The 15,184-nt window shown below is 51.5% G+C and overlaps 1 protein-coding gene across 1 annotated transcript in view; it reads right to left on the reverse strand.

Moving 5' to 3' along the window:
* The window catches only part of PLD1 (phospholipase D1), a 204,572-nt gene extending 194,920 nt beyond the window's left edge, over nt 1-9,652 (reverse strand). The window contains exon 1 of the mRNA XM_077880343.1: nt 9,581-9,652. The gene's annotated coding sequence lies outside the window, so the exon portion shown is untranslated. The remainder of the gene's footprint in view (nt 1-9,580) is intronic.
* Nucleotides 9,653-15,184: the final 5,532 nt, after the last annotated feature.

A 15,184-nucleotide genomic window follows, 5' to 3' on the forward strand; every position in this document is an offset into this window, starting at 1 on the left:
CTTCGGCCCAGGGTGTAATCTTGGGGTCCCAGGCTCGAGTCCCACATCAGGCTCCCTGCATGGAGCCTGCTTCTCCCTCTGCCTGTGTCTCTGCCTCTCTCATGAATAAATAAATAAAATCTTAAAAAAAAAAATTTGTGGTCATCTAAATGCTCCACAGTCTTTAAAAAAGAAAGAAAGAAAGCTACAGATGTTGTTTCCCACTGGTCAACAGTGACCCTTGTTCCAAATGGCAGTAACATTCCATGGTGAATCACTGCCATGAGCATGGTAACCTCTGCGGGGTCAGGAAAGAACAATTAGGAGAGCAGTTGAACCATTTGGGAACCCAGGGGTCACACTAACATCATATTCTCCTATAGCAACTTGGAGAGGCCTCCATTTGACAAGTGATTAGTGAGCACCTACCACGTGCCAGGCAAGACCCCATCATCAAGAGCCTACGTTCTCATGTAGAAAACTTGGGATTCAAGAAAACAAGGCCAGAAGAAGAAATCAGATAGGAATAGGTGCAGGCATGAAAATAACCCATGATAACAGGCTGGGGAGGGGGGGCGCCTGGGTGGCTCAGTTGGTTGAGCATCTGCCTTTGGCTCAGGTCATGGTCCCAGGGTCCTGGGATCGAGTCCCATATTGGGGCTTCTCCCTCTCCCTCAGCCTCTCCTTTTGCTTGTGGGCTCTCTCCCTCCCCCCCATTAATGAATAAAATCTTTAAAAAATAAAATAAAATAATGGGCTAGGAAGGATGAGTCTGTAGGCAAAGCAAGGCAGACGTAGTGGGGAAACAGATCTCACGGTCAGAGGAAGCTTTTCTAGGAGGGTAACATTCAAACAGTTTCTCATGGACTTAAATGTTAAAAAGACACAAGCCACGCAGGGACTTAGAACAAGGGTGTTCTGGGCAGAGGGAACCCCACCATGCAAAGGCCCTACAGTGGAACCCAACTTGGTGTGTTCCAGAAACGGAACCCTCCTGACAACCCCAAGAGAGGGGCAGTGGCAGTTCCGAAAGGTGAAAACTGAGGTTAACGTAGACACAAACCCAGCACCCCCGACTCCCCTGCTAGCCTTCAAGCGCTCCCCAGAGCTTTCTGCCTAGCTAGGCCTCTAGGCCCCACGCCTAGCTCCGGGAATCAGGCCCTGGTATGAGGAACAGACTCCTGGGGCAAAGACTCAGGCAAACTGAATGCTGTTTCACTGAATGAGAATCCCAGGTAGCAGGTGTGGGACGGAACCTGGGAATCTGAATTTAAATAAGTTCCCAGGTGACTTTGTTTAGGCAGACCTGGGAATTAGTGTGATTGAGGGTAGGGAGAGGGCATGGGGGGGTGGCGAGTTGGGGTGTGGAGAGCATAGTCAGAAGAATCCTATCTCTGCAAAAGGATAGAATCAAGGATTAAATTGAACGCAGTTGCGATCGCAAATGTCTGGAACCAATCATAACCCCACCAGCTAACAGGAAAAGACAGATAAGAATATTGCATCAACCGGTGTGATTCTTTCCCTCCCGTCCCATTTGCAACTCGGAACCACCAAGACAGAAAAGAGCTGAGCAAATCTCTTTGGTCACAGTGACAAAGGAGGAGGGAGTGAAGAAGCTCTGACGTCGCATGGGGGCACAGCCGGGGACGTGCTGCTGGTAGGGGAGAAGCCCTCACTGCAGTGTGTGCCTATTTCCATGGTGTAAATACTTCCACTGCGGCCAGTTTCAAGCTCCCAGCATGCATTTTGAGAAAAGATGGGCACTAGTTATGGTATTTTAAGATTTTATTTATTTATTCATGAGAGACAGAGAGAGAGAGAGGCAGAGACCTAGGCAGAGGGAGAAGCAGGCTCCTCACCAGGAGCCCAACGCGGGACTCGATCCCAGGACCCCGGGATCACGCCCTGAGCCAAAGGCAGATGCTCAACCACTGAGCCCCCCAGGTGCCCCTAGTTATGGTGTTTTTGCCATATAGGAACAACAGACATAAATAACTTCCAGAACATAAATAACAGTAAATATACTAAAATATAACCGGCGAGTGATGACTTGTGGCATCTATCACCTTCATTTTCAATATCATTTATTTAATGTAGTTTCAAAATCTAAACTGTATTTTGATTTTTCAATAGCAGTATCTTTAACAACTGGCTCACAAAATTCTGGGACATTGAAAAATCAGCTCTCAGTATGAGCCAGTTCTACCGGCAAAAGCTTTAAAACGAACAGTCCACTGGGGCACCGGGGTGGCACGGTCAGTTGGGGGCCTGACTCTCAGTTGAGGCTCAGGGTCGTGATCTCAGGGTCATGAGACGGAGCCCTGCTTCAGGCTCTGTGCTCAGCCCAGAGTCAGCTTGGAGCACCCGCTTCCTCTCCCGCTGGCCCCTCCCTGTTCCTTAAATACTTATATCCTTTTAAAAAACAAAAAGAACCATCCACTGCCTTTCCTTTCCCTTCCTCTTTTTGGGTCTTGGTCTTCTCTTTCCTGCAATAAGGATATGGCAGTGCCTGGAGATCTGCTCCGAGGAGCCCTGGGGACCCAGAGCTGAGGGGCAGCTGGTGCCAGGTGGTGGTCAGGGAGGGCAGACTGGAGGAAGCGGCTGGCTCGCTGTCCCCATGTAGGAACTGTCAAAAAGAACAGGTCTCCTTTTGGGTATTTTATATACTGGGATTTCACAGAAGAGCTCTTTCAGAAAAGCGGTTCTCAGGGGTGGGGTGGGGAGGAGTAACCATATATATATTTTTTTAAAGCATGAAAATTTCTGGTCCAGGTTATTGATGAACAGTCTATACCTCCATCCATCATTTGTGCAGAGCTGTATCACCCACGGCCCTATGAAGATAACAGTGCCAGCCATGCCCTTCACCCATAAAATGTGAAGCTAAAGAATGCGATAGGAAGGGTGTTCTTCTGACACAGCCTGAGCTAGTTCACTCTCACCTTGAGAGTTCTTAATTCTAAATACATTTTAAAGGGACCCCCCTACACGTACGCTCATTGGTAAAGAGCAATGAGTCGTGCTTCTCCTATTAAATGCAACAGGGTTCCTCTACCACATGCCATGCTACACTTACGGATTAAGAAAAATCAAATTTTCTAGCTAATCTCACAACATACACCCTAAAAGTATAATGATCAAAGGCACACAGTTCATTCTCTCTAGTTGCACCCGGCTGTGCAGCCAGCAGTCTTCCCACTGCTTCGCAACACTGGGGTGGGGTGGGGGGCATGAAATCTCCCCCTCATTCAAGATTTTGCCTCCCCGGCAATTTAGCAGATTAGCTCCAGGATGGTCAAAATGATTATTAAAATAGTGAAGCATTTCCCCCTAGGTTGGCAAATACTGCCCCCTCCCCCCAAAAAAACACAACACACCCTGGCCTCTCCAGATCTTCCCAGGATCCCTATCCCAACCTCCTCAATCAGGAGGTAAGGCTTAGCCCAATGATTTCTCCCCCATAGGCCACATCGCAGGGCCGCTCTAGCAGCAATTCCAGTTTGCTCGGTTACTCATGGGTGTCACTCCTCTGCAACTCGGGATGGAGACAGGAGCGCGGGGCGTGACAGAAGGGCACCCAACATTTCCTGCGCCGTTTCTGTGTTCCAAGCTCTACTCCAAACACTTTCTGGGCATCGCTTCCTGCGGTCCTCACAACGGTCCTGTGAGACAGGTGCTACTTTTATCCCTGTTTTACAGATGGAGAAACTAAGGCATAGAGAATCTTGAAGTTACTTGGTGCTAGAGTCCTCTGGATCTGAATCCAAGCTCTAAGGCCGAGGCCCGTGGTCATTTCTCCCGGTGAGGACTGTGAGGAGCCCAACCGGGCCTTACAGGCCTCACAGACCAGCTTTGTTTTGTTGCTGCCCCATCACCCAGCTTGGTTGTTGGGATTGAGGCCAGGTAAGGGTTGGGGTTAGAGTCTTGGCTCCACATTTCTAGTTTTGAAGTATTTACCATCTACATATCCCAGTAGGTGGGTTTTTCCTTCGGGTGACAGGATTCAGGCTGGAGTTCCCCCGCTCCTGTTCTGTTTTGTGGTGGTGGTGGTGGTTCTTTTTGACATCACAATCATGTTAGTATCACAAATAGACTTCATCTCCAAATCCTGTACCCTTACCTGAGCTCATACATTTTTATTCCAAAGTGGGAACAATGGTGAGAGTTTTTTTTTTTAAAAACTATGTCAAATCTCATCTCCAATTTGTTAGTTATTTGTCCTACTCTTAGCCCTTTTTTGTCAAATGTTCCACTTTGAGCTCTGCATATTCATACCACCTCACTCCCATACATCTGGAACCGTTCTCTTGCCCCCAACCATGGAACCCCCCCCTCCCAATCTATTGCTACCTCTCCAATCTCATTTCAAAGGACTCTTTCATCAAACCTTGGGTAGAGAACATTGCAGAGAAAAGGCCAAAAACATGAGTACAGATGATAAATCCCACAAGACTGTTCACTCCACATCTACAAATGTATTTATAAGAGTAGTTCAATGGCACAGTAGAACAAATAACTAAAACATCAGCCCTAAAAACCTTCTTTTCTGGAAACAGCTTTTTTGAGTAAAATGAACCACATCATCTTCCTTCATCCCTTCAGGCAGCTCACAGCTACTGTTCACCATAATGGACAATGGAGACACAAAAATGGCAAAAACACAGCCTACGGCCCCAACGACCTTTCCCTCCCACCGGGAAGATGATAAAGGAAACATCTGCAAACCTAGCGATTTCCAATGTCATGCTCTATATAAGACCCAGGCATATGAAAGTGGTATAAACAAAAATAGAATCGATTGGTATGAGGATCCCAAGCAAGGCCTCAAGACCCCCCTGGTATCTCGCTGTCCCCATCCTTTGTTGATCAGCAATGGTTCTAAGCAACATTAAAGTCACTTCATGATAAACCGAAGGAAGGAGAATTTGCAACTCCCTTTGGCATCCCGGGGCCCTAAGAGGTAACACACTGAAACGCAGCCTTGTGTAAAGAACTGGAAGCTTCGAGCACTGTCTTCTCCCTCTGTGTGCCCTCTTCCACTTCCTCCTCTCTCTGCATTTGTTTCTCCCTCCCTGCCCAACACTTTTCCTTTCCCAGGTGGATTCCTTACAGTCCCGCATCCAAGTGTACCATCTGTAAAAGCCGACTTTGAGAAAAATCAGTGTTGATCAGTGAACTTTGATTTTCCTGATCTTCATATAAAGTCTGTCAGTTTATGCCCTAGATGTGTGTCTTTTTCTCTCTCTCAACAAAAGGCCCGAGCAAACCAAGTTATTTTTATTTCCATGTTGCTCTTGGCTGATTTTCTTTTGTGCGTCAGAAGCTTTCGAAAAGGTTCCCAACTCGAGGTCCAAAAGGCTCAAGAAACGATTGAGCACAGAATAAACTATTCCCTTCATGCAGAGGGGAGCGCGGGGCCACCAGCATCACCAACAACTGGGAAAGGAATCTGGGGCCCTAAGCAGCAAGCCTTCCCATGGCCCCCAGTTGGCCACAGCTTCTGCTCTGGGCACCCCTGACATCACCCAGGACTTAATTTAGCAGATTAGCTCCAGGATGGTCAAAATGATTATTAAAATAGTGAAGCATTTCCCCCTAGGTTGGCAAATACTGCCCCCTCCCCCCAAAAAAAACACAACACACCCTGGCCTCTCCAGATCTTCCCAGGATCCCTATCCCAACCTCCTCAATCAGGAGGTAAGGCTTAGCCCAATAGGTTTCCAGGACTCTGCCCAAGGCTCCCAGCTCTGGACATAACCAAACTCCACCTTTATTTCCTCTTCTGGAAAATAAGGGAGTTAAAAAAAGAAAGAAAGGAAAGAAAGAAAGGAAAAGGGAGTTGAACTGATTTTCTGATTGTAGTTATGTCAAATAATTTCTCCTGAAGGACAAAGACAAGCTAGGAATATCACCTGAAAAAAGTTTTGTTTGTTAGAGGAGGATGGAATCTCAGATTATATTGTAGTGGTGAGACGGCCGTGCCCAGATTCTGGGTACAGGCTGCCGGAGATGGGGCCCCAGCTGTACCATATGCTACCTGTATGGTCTCTCTGTGCTTCAATCACCTCACCTACAAAACGGAGATGATAGTATTACCTCCTTCACAGGGATATTTTGAGGGTTAAATGCGTCCATGCTTGCAAAATGCATAGAATAGTGCCCGGCACATAGTAAGCGCTATATAAATGTGGGCTAAATCAACCAACCATTTATTCTGTCCCTGCAATGTCTGTTTAATAAATTCAAGAATTAAGAAAATTTCACAACAGAAAGAGAAAAACACTGTGACACTATGAAACACTTACATAACACACGCTATTGTTGAATGGCCCAGCACTAAACATCTGGGAGCCAGATTTTACACTGCACTGTGGATTAGGGAGCCCAACACACTGGAATGCGTTCCCACTGCAGCAAAAGATAGGATTTGTACAATTCCTTTTCTAATCAGAAAAGTCACAGGCTTATGGGAAATTTAGGTTACAAGTTTCTCATTTTCACTCCGCAACAACAATTTATCCACACCCCAGCTGGAGAATACATTTTATTGTGTGGTGCTAACACTTAGGGGATTGTAACCATAAAACCAGGCCTGGCACAGGGACAGCTGTGTCCCGAACACAATGACTCAGACCAACTGGGAGTTTAAAGAGCCATATCTCATGTGCTGAGTCCTCCAGCACCAATGTTTAGTGAACACCTGGAGGGCAGAAGAAATTGCCACACCCAGCAGCCAGCTTGGCCAAAACCGCTTCCAGTTACTAAAAGGGTGCCACGACCTGAGCTCAAGCATCCCCCAGATACAAGCCCCCGCAGGGCTCAGGGAGACAGAAGTACTTAAGTTCTGTGCAAGATATTAGGGACGGAAACTACCAGTAACAGTAACTGCCTCCTGGATTCCTCCCTCTTGATAGGTAAACTTCAAAATACCCCTATACACAGATTTCAGCAGCTCACCAGCTTATCCTTTAATAGGAACTCGGCAGATCTCTCCTGAGGGAGCTAAGATGTACTAAACACCAACTGGCTGTGGCTTCTCACCTTTCCTCCTTAAAAGCGCATTTCCGTAAAGCTGTGGGAAGGAGCTATTCTACGCATTGTAGTTTTCATGAGAAAACTAAAACCTGCAGCACAGTCACCGGCATCAGGGCATCACCATGTTTTGAAAACCCTACAAGGCAGATGACATGTCTTCTGCGGATGGACAGTGGTGATGAGAACCTAACAATGAAAAAGCGCTTCGGGGGACTGAGCTGTAGGCTAACAGGCGGTCAAGATGGCAAATTTTGTTACCTTTTTGCCACAATAAAAATTAAAGAGCTTAACCTCTGTAAGACTTGAAGGTAAATGAATTTCGTGATATATTTTGATTAAGAAACGCACACTGGGGAACCAGACAACTTCCAGGAAGCAGAGTCTCCCCCCACCTAGTTTGAAGTGAGTCAACAAACCTCCATGGGCCCTACACAGCCCTTGTCACTGCGGTGAACAGGGACACACGCGGTAAGGGCGCGTCCTCCTCCAGGCCTGGACTACTGTGCACTTTACAGGACTGCGAGCGGCAGTGGCTCCTGGAGGGCCGGATCGGAGCTCACACGTTTAGCGGAAAGGTCCCCAAACAACATTTAAAGGCTACACACAAATTGTGTGTGTAGCTCACAAAACGTCTAATATGGAAAGAGGCCTTTATCCCAACAGGCGGGGTGTGAACGTGGGGTGTGAGCGGCTCCAGCCGCGGAGGCCCTTCACCCCTAGGCTGTCCCTTCCGGCCTAACTGCCTCTCGCTGCATCGCGCTCGCGGGGTACCTGGTCCCCGGGGCCCTCGGGAGGTCGCGGCGGGGGCAGGGGGGCCGGGAGGGCCCGGACCGCGCAGGGCGGCGGCAAAGGGCCCCGGATCGGGCGGCACCGCGCGGCGGGGACACGCACACCCGCCCTCTCCCTGCGCCCGGCCCACACCCCGCGTCCCCGCCCTCCCCCTCCCCCTCCCCCTCCCCCTCCCCGGCCGGTGGCACCAGGCGCCCCGACCCGCACCGGCCCGGGGCAGCAGCCTCGCCCCCGCCACCCTCCTCCGGAGACCCCGAGACCCGCAGCAGCCTCGCCCCCCCCCCGGAGTCCCTGCAGCTCCCCGCCCCCTAGGAGCCCCCAGCACCCCCCCGGAGTCCCCCCAGCGCCCCGCCCCCCAGGAGCCCCCAGCACCCCCCCCAGTCCCCCCAGCGCCCCGCCCCCCAGGAGCCCCCAGCACCCCCCGAGTCCCCCAAGCGCCCCGCCCCCTAGGAGCCCCCAGCACCCCCCCAGTCCCCCCAGCGCCCCGCCCCCCAGGAGCCCCCAGCACCCCCCCGGAGTCCCCCCAGCGCCCCGCCCCCCAGGAGCCCCCAGCACCCCCCGAATCCCCCAAGCGCCCCGCCCCCCAGGAGCCCCCAGCACCCCCCCAGTCCCCCCAGCGCCCCGCCCCCCAGGAGCCCCCAGCACCCCCCGAGTCCCCCAAGCGCCCCGCCCCCCAGGAGCCCCCAGCACCCCCCAGTCCCCCCAGCGCCCCGCCCCCCAGGAGCCCCCAGCACCCCCCGAGTCCCCCAAGCGCCCCGCCCCCCAGGAGCCCCCAGCACCCCCCCAGTCCCCCCAGCGCCCCGCCCCCCAGGAGCCCCCAGCACCCCCCGAGTCCCCCAAGCGCCCCGCCCCCCAGGAGCCCCCAGCACCCCCCAGTCCCCCCAGCGCCCCGCCCCCCAGGAGCCCCCAGCACCCCCCGAGTCCCCCAAGCGCCCCGCCCCCCAGGAGCCCCCAGCACCCCCCCAGTCCCCCAAGCGCCCCGCCCCCCAGGAGCCCCCAGCACCCCCCGAGTCCCCCAAGCGCCCCGCCCCCCAGGAGCCCCCAGCACCCCCCCAGTCCCCCAAGCGCCCCGCCCCCCAGGAGCCCCCAGCACCCCCCGAGTCCCCCAAGCGCCCCGCCCCCCAGGAGCCCCCAGCACCCCCCAGTCCCCCCAGCGCCCCGCCCCCCAGGAGCCCCCAGCACCCCCCGAGTCCCCCAAGCGCCCCGCCCCCCAGGAGCCCCCAGCACCCCCCCAGTCCCCCCAGCGCCCCGCCCCCCAGGAGCCCCCAGCACCCCCCGAGTCCCCCAAGCGCCCCGCCCCCTAGGAGCCCCCAGCACCGCCCCCACCGAGCCCGCCCCCCAGTCCCCCCAGCGCCCCGCCCCCCAGGAGCCCCCAGCACCTCCCCCGAAGTCCCCCCAGCGCCCCGCCCCCTAGGAGCCCCCCAGCGCCCCGCCCCCAGCCCGCCCCCCCGGAGTCCCCCCAGCGCCCCGCCCCCTAGGAGCCCCCAGCACCCCCCCGAGCCCGCCCCCCCGGAGCCCCCCAGCGCCCCGCGCCCCGGAGCCCCCCGCCCCCCAGCTCCCCTCCCCCAGCCCCCGCAGCGGCCGCCGGGGAGAAGCGCGCTGCAAGTGCGGCGGCGGCGCCAGGACGGGCCCGAGGGCGCGCACCGGGGCCGCGGGGAGGCTGGTCCCTCGGGGCCGCGGCGGCCGAGGCCGAGGGGGGCGGGAGCGGCCGGCTGCCCGGGGCGGGACGGAGGGACGGAGGGACGGAGCGCGGGCGGCGGGAAGCAGGTCCTACCTGCGGGGCAGGCGGGCGGGGCACCTGCGCGCTGCGGCGGCTCCGGGCCGGGCCCCTGGCACCGCTGGCCGAGGGGGGCGGGGGGGGCCGCGCTGCGCTCCCGCCGGAACTCGCGGCCGCCTTGGCCGGACAGGGGTGGGGCGAGGCGGTGCCGGCCGGGGCGCAGGGCGCAGGGCGCAGGGCGCAGGGCGGGGGGGGGCCCTGGGGCAGCGGCCCGGCCTCGCTCCTCCCTCTCCCGGTCCCTCGGGGCCGGCCCGGGTGTCGCCCAGCCGCGCGGACGCAGGCTCCTCGGCGGGCCCTACGCTGACTGCTCGCGGGGACCCCAAGCCCCCGGCCCCGGCGCAGCCACGTTGCAGGAGGGACCCGCGGGCCGACAGGTGTCCTAACTTGGGGCGACGCGGCCAGGAGGTGGAGCCGCCGCCCCACGTCCCCTGCGAGCCTCCGTCCCACCTGCTCGCCGGGTGCTACTGTTCACCTGGGGCGAGGCCACGAGGCCGGGGCGAGGGGCGAGGGGCGAGCAGCCTGCAGCCCACCCGGAGACGACGCCCTGCGAGCTCTTGAACACTCGAGATCTTAGCAGGGAAGGAGGAGTCGGGAGTAAAGCTCGGAAACTTGGCATCGGGCCCCTGCAGCGCTTCAGTGCAGCAAGCTCCGTGCCCTTGGGGCCGCCCACAACGGTCTAGGAGAAAGGGAACCTGTTGCCTCGGGCCGACGGGAGGCCTCGGGGTCCGGCTCGCTGCCCCCTCCCCGGGGCCGAGGCCCAGGCCCAGGCCGCCGCCCCTCCGCCTGCGCCCACGTGCCCGCGACGATGCCCCTTGGAAGCCCCCAGTGGACACTGCCCGGCGGAGGCGGGCTGAGTTGCATAATGTCTTACTGCAAACGTGGAACTACATGAAACGAAAAATAGAATATTCCAGCCCAGGGGAGGGGGAGGGGGAGGGGAGGGGGAGTGAAATCGCAGTCTGGAACTCTTTTTTTTTTTTTCCCCTGTAACCTATAGTTGCTCATCCCTCCCAAGACTACATTTTTTTCTCTTGAGCGCATCTTTTCCTAATGATAGGAGAGTCACACAGCCGTCCCTGCTTCCTTGTTGACAGAAATGATTGATGTCTTTAAAAAAAAAAAAAAAATCCTCGGATACTGACAGGTTTTTACAATTAAGCACATGGCCCTCCGCGCGCAGTATTGCCTAAGAAGAGTTTGGCAAGGGTAAGACCAGCATGTTGCTAAAAGGCTGAAGAGCCTTTCCTCCTCTTCTTTCTCAAGTTTTATTAGTCACAGATGATTTGGTAAGTGTTCCGCACACAATCAACTGCGCTCTTCCAAGCTTGTCTTTAGAAACTGTGATGCTCCTGATAGAGAAGCAGCAGCCTCCAGGATGGCATCCCAAATGCCTAAGTGTCATCATTAAAACATTTGGCACTAACCTGAGACAACAGGTCTTTCTAGTAACTATAATTAAAAATAAAATTATTTAAGTCCCCTCGCAGTAATTGAATTTCTGCTTCTTCTTGCTAGAGGAATCATAGTAACAGCCCGCTATGGAGTGCCGAAGACAAATTTTAGATACAGTATGATTCTGGATGTAATTATTTCTGTTTTCCTGAGGGGATTTGTTGGTTGTTGCTGGTGTTTTTCCCGAATCTTGCCTGTCTTCAGACATGTCAAGAAAAAACTGACGATGAAATCCTATCATATATCCATCTGGATACGCATATGACATTTTTATCAGGCAAATGATATTCTAAATCCTCTCTAATTTTCATCTTTTCTTCTCAGGGTAAAAGTAACATATGTCCATGTTTATGATTTCTACCTTTATATTTTACAAAAATACAAAGTTTGGGAGGAAACAGAAAACAATATTTTTGTATTAAAATTACTTATAAGCCCCCAACCTACTCATCGTTAACAGTACGGTATATTCCTTTTTTTGTTTGCCTTATACGTAAACAAATGTTTATTACAAAATTGACAGCATGCTCTACAATTTAGAATCCTATCTCACTGATATTTATATTTTTTACCGTCACTAATTTTTAAATATAATTTTTAATGGTTGAGAAATATGCCAACCGTTTTTTAATCTGTTTGTCTACTGATGGCTTTGATGATGTTTCCAGACCTTTGGGCAGTTTACAAACATGCCAGTATTTGTGCGCTGCTGTCCACATCATCTAGGTCATTTTAGGATGCCCAGCATCTATCATCTTTTATGATAGTTCCATCATTTTAGGATGCCCAGCATCTATCATCTTTTATGATAGTTCCATTTTCTTTTTGTCTTTTCTTTAGAGAGGGAGGGAGGTGGGGCAGAGAGAATCTGAAGCAGTCTCCACGCCCAGCTCATGACCCTGAGATCATGATCTGACCTAAAACGAAAAGTCAGATGCTTAACGGGCTTGCCCCAAAAGTTCCATTTTCTGTTAGAGAGCCCTTCCGCAAGTGTGTATATCTCAGCAAGAACGCAATTTGGGGCAGCAGTCTCCAAGGCAAAGTGCAGATCATTCCTCTCTATTCCCACCCCAGCTCCTTTGACCTCAAAGGCCAGGTGGACGGAATCTCAAGGAACCAGGGAGCAGATGATATTTGGGGTGGGACCCACTGAGCAGAGGCAGAAGCAGCCCCAGCAGCAGCTCTGCCCTGACCAGAGTGACCCAGTGAGAGACAGTTTCCTACTTCCTGATTTTAGTTTTTTGGTTTTGTTTTTAACTTTCTGCACTTCCTCAGTATTTGCTGTTCCCAGCCTTGCCTCCAGTGTGCGAGCCCCTGGGGCTCTCCCTCGGAAAGCAAGAGTCTGCATCCCTGGTTTGCCTCCAGTAATCCTCACTGCCGTACCCTGTGTGATTTCTGTCTCTCCGTCCACCTGTCAGTCCCCTGATTAGCAACCATTCACTTCATTTATTCACTTATAAATGTTAAATTCCTAATGCTAATTAACCAGAGCACATAGCTACTCTGAAAACACAAAGTACGGAGGAAGATACTTTATCCTTGATCACCTGCTGACATAAATCAGTTCAACCATCATAACAGTGACGGAAAGATGAGAACAGTGTGGTTATCAAGACTTAACAATTTCTGAAAATGCATGACCATAGCTAGGACCAAAAATCTCAGGAGGGAATGAGGAACACAGTGCATATTGCCAAGGCATGTAAAAGCTCTGTGTCTCTCTATCTTCATTTTAACTTTCTGTGGACCATTCATATTTTATAATTTCTCCCAACAATGTTCAGCTTGTGGACTGCCTAGCACATGACTCTTTAAAAAGGGGACCATATTTGACACCTCCAGCCCCAACTGAAACACCGGAGATGAATCTTCTCGGTTGCCCATAGTGAGTTCCTTCGAAGGGTTTCCTTATCCAACAGTTATTAAGTAAATGTAATAACTTGTTTACAATATCTCTATACTTTCAGTGTTGATTTGCTGTTTAAAACTGCTCATGGGGGCGCCTGGGTGGCTCAGCAGTTGAGCATCTGCCTTCAGCCCAGGGCGTGATCCTGGAGACCCGGGATCGAGTCCCACGTCGGGCTCCCTGCATGGAGCCTGCTTCTCCCTCTGCCTGTGTCTCTGCCTCTCTCTCTCTCTCTGTGCCTCTCATGAATGAATAAATAATAATTTAAAAAATCTTAAATAAAAAAATAAATAAAATAAAACTGTGCTCATTTTCACAGATCTGTACAAACACATAAAGTAGCATGAATATTAAATGAGAAAAAAAATAACTTAAAACATGAATATGTGTTTAGAATATAACGAATGTCAGTCAACGGACGGCTACAATTGTGTTAAAGTAACTAGAAAAGCAGCTGTACTCAGTTTCCGAAAAGATCCATAAATTGCACAATGAAAGATGATACCAAGAAAGTAGTGGCTCTAGAAATCCATAATAAAGAAAAACAGACTTTTTCTTTCAAGTGATTTTATCCAAACAAACTCTTATATTTTTTACTTTTAGACTTAACATCAAATATGAGTATTTATCCATTCATGGATCCTGAAAACCCACTGTTTTACAGGTACTGTTACAGGAGCTGAGGATCCTGCACCAACAGAACAGAAGCGCGGGCAGTTCTGTAGCAAGACAGACCTGACATCTATAGGAGACCAGGGGTGCAATAAAGAACTATATAAACCACGGTAAATGAAAAAGCTTCCATGCTGGGGTAGGGGGAGATTGGGAAGACTTCTCTGATAAGATAACATTCAGCAGAACAAAAGGAGCAAGCCTTGCAGATGCCTGAGGAAGGACCGTCTAGGCAAAGGGACTAGGAGGGACAAAGGCCATGAGGTGGGAAAGTGTTTGGTGTTTTCAAGGAAGGGTAAGGAGGCAAAGGTGAATCGAGTGGTGTGAGCAAGGAGAAAATACCGGAGACTGGAATCAGAGGGGCCACAGGGAGCAAGCTCCCGAAAGGAAGAAGTTTGAATTTAATGTTAATTGATGGACCAGAGAATGACATTCATCTGACTTTTGTTTTTTGTTTTTTTAAATTTTTATTTATTTATGATAGTCACACAGAGAGAGAGAGAGAGAGGCAGAGACATAGGCAGAAGGAGAAGCAGGCTCCATGCACCGGGAGCCCGACGTGGGATTCGATCCCGGGTCTCCAGGATCGCGCCCTGGGCCAAAGGCAGGCGCCAAACCGCTGCGCCACCCAGGGATCCCTGACTTTTGTTTCAGAAGGACCACGCTGACTTTATGGAGAACAGACTGCATGGGGGGGAGGGTAGAAGCTTGAAGAAGCGGCCTTCCAAGCAAGGGTAGCCGCGAGTGAGAGTCGTGCAGGTGTTGGAAGTGCTCAGGTTCTGTATCTTGGTACAGATAGGAGAGAAACCAGTATTCAGGAAAACCAAATATGATGAGCCTTATTTGGCAGGGGTATCAGTTATTATTCCCTGAAGATAAAGAGATCCTGGGAGATGAATTAGTGAAGGCTTTGGTGGGGGGGGGCAATTAGTTGCATTAATATTGTTTTTTTGTTTGTTTGTTTTTTAGCTAGGTGAACGTTCTCTTTGCGAAATCTGAGTTTGAGCTCTTGCAATGTTGCTCTGTAAAACTCCATTCCACTGCCTTGAGACCAGCTCCTATACCACGCAAATTCCTATTTCAAAATTACAGATTTCTTTCCCATCAAGTTTTTGAGCTTTCCACTAAATAAACATTCAACCCATTCAGCATTTTAGTTCCTACCTGCAGTGCTGGTTGAAATCAGAGATGACGCCTTCAGGTTCAACATCATCTAGCTTCAGACTCCCTTCTACTCCCTTATAATTAGCGTTCTTTGCATTTTTCAAGAAAAATATTTCAGCAAACATGTGTTTGGTTTTATGCTTTCCTAGATCGGTTTAGATTTAGAAAGTTACGTTTGTTATACTCGCAAATGTTTTTGCTTAGACTAGAAATGGAAGGACTTGTTATAAAAGGTTTCTTTAATGATAGTAAGAAAGGAGAAACTTCCCAGGGTGAAAGCCACTTGGAACCCTGCCCATGTGCCTTCTAATCTTTTAGGACCTCCAGAGAATTATGGAAGTGTTTTCTTGGCAAACATTTACTAATAGCTAAGGGGTTTGGAAAACATTTTCATCTCCTTGCATCAT

The sequence above is a fragment of the Canis aureus genome, chromosome 31, assembly GCF_053574225.1.
Source record: "Canis aureus isolate CA01 chromosome 31, VMU_Caureus_v.1.0, whole genome shotgun sequence".
Classification (NCBI taxonomy): Eukaryota; Metazoa; Chordata; class Mammalia; order Carnivora; family Canidae; genus Canis; species Canis aureus.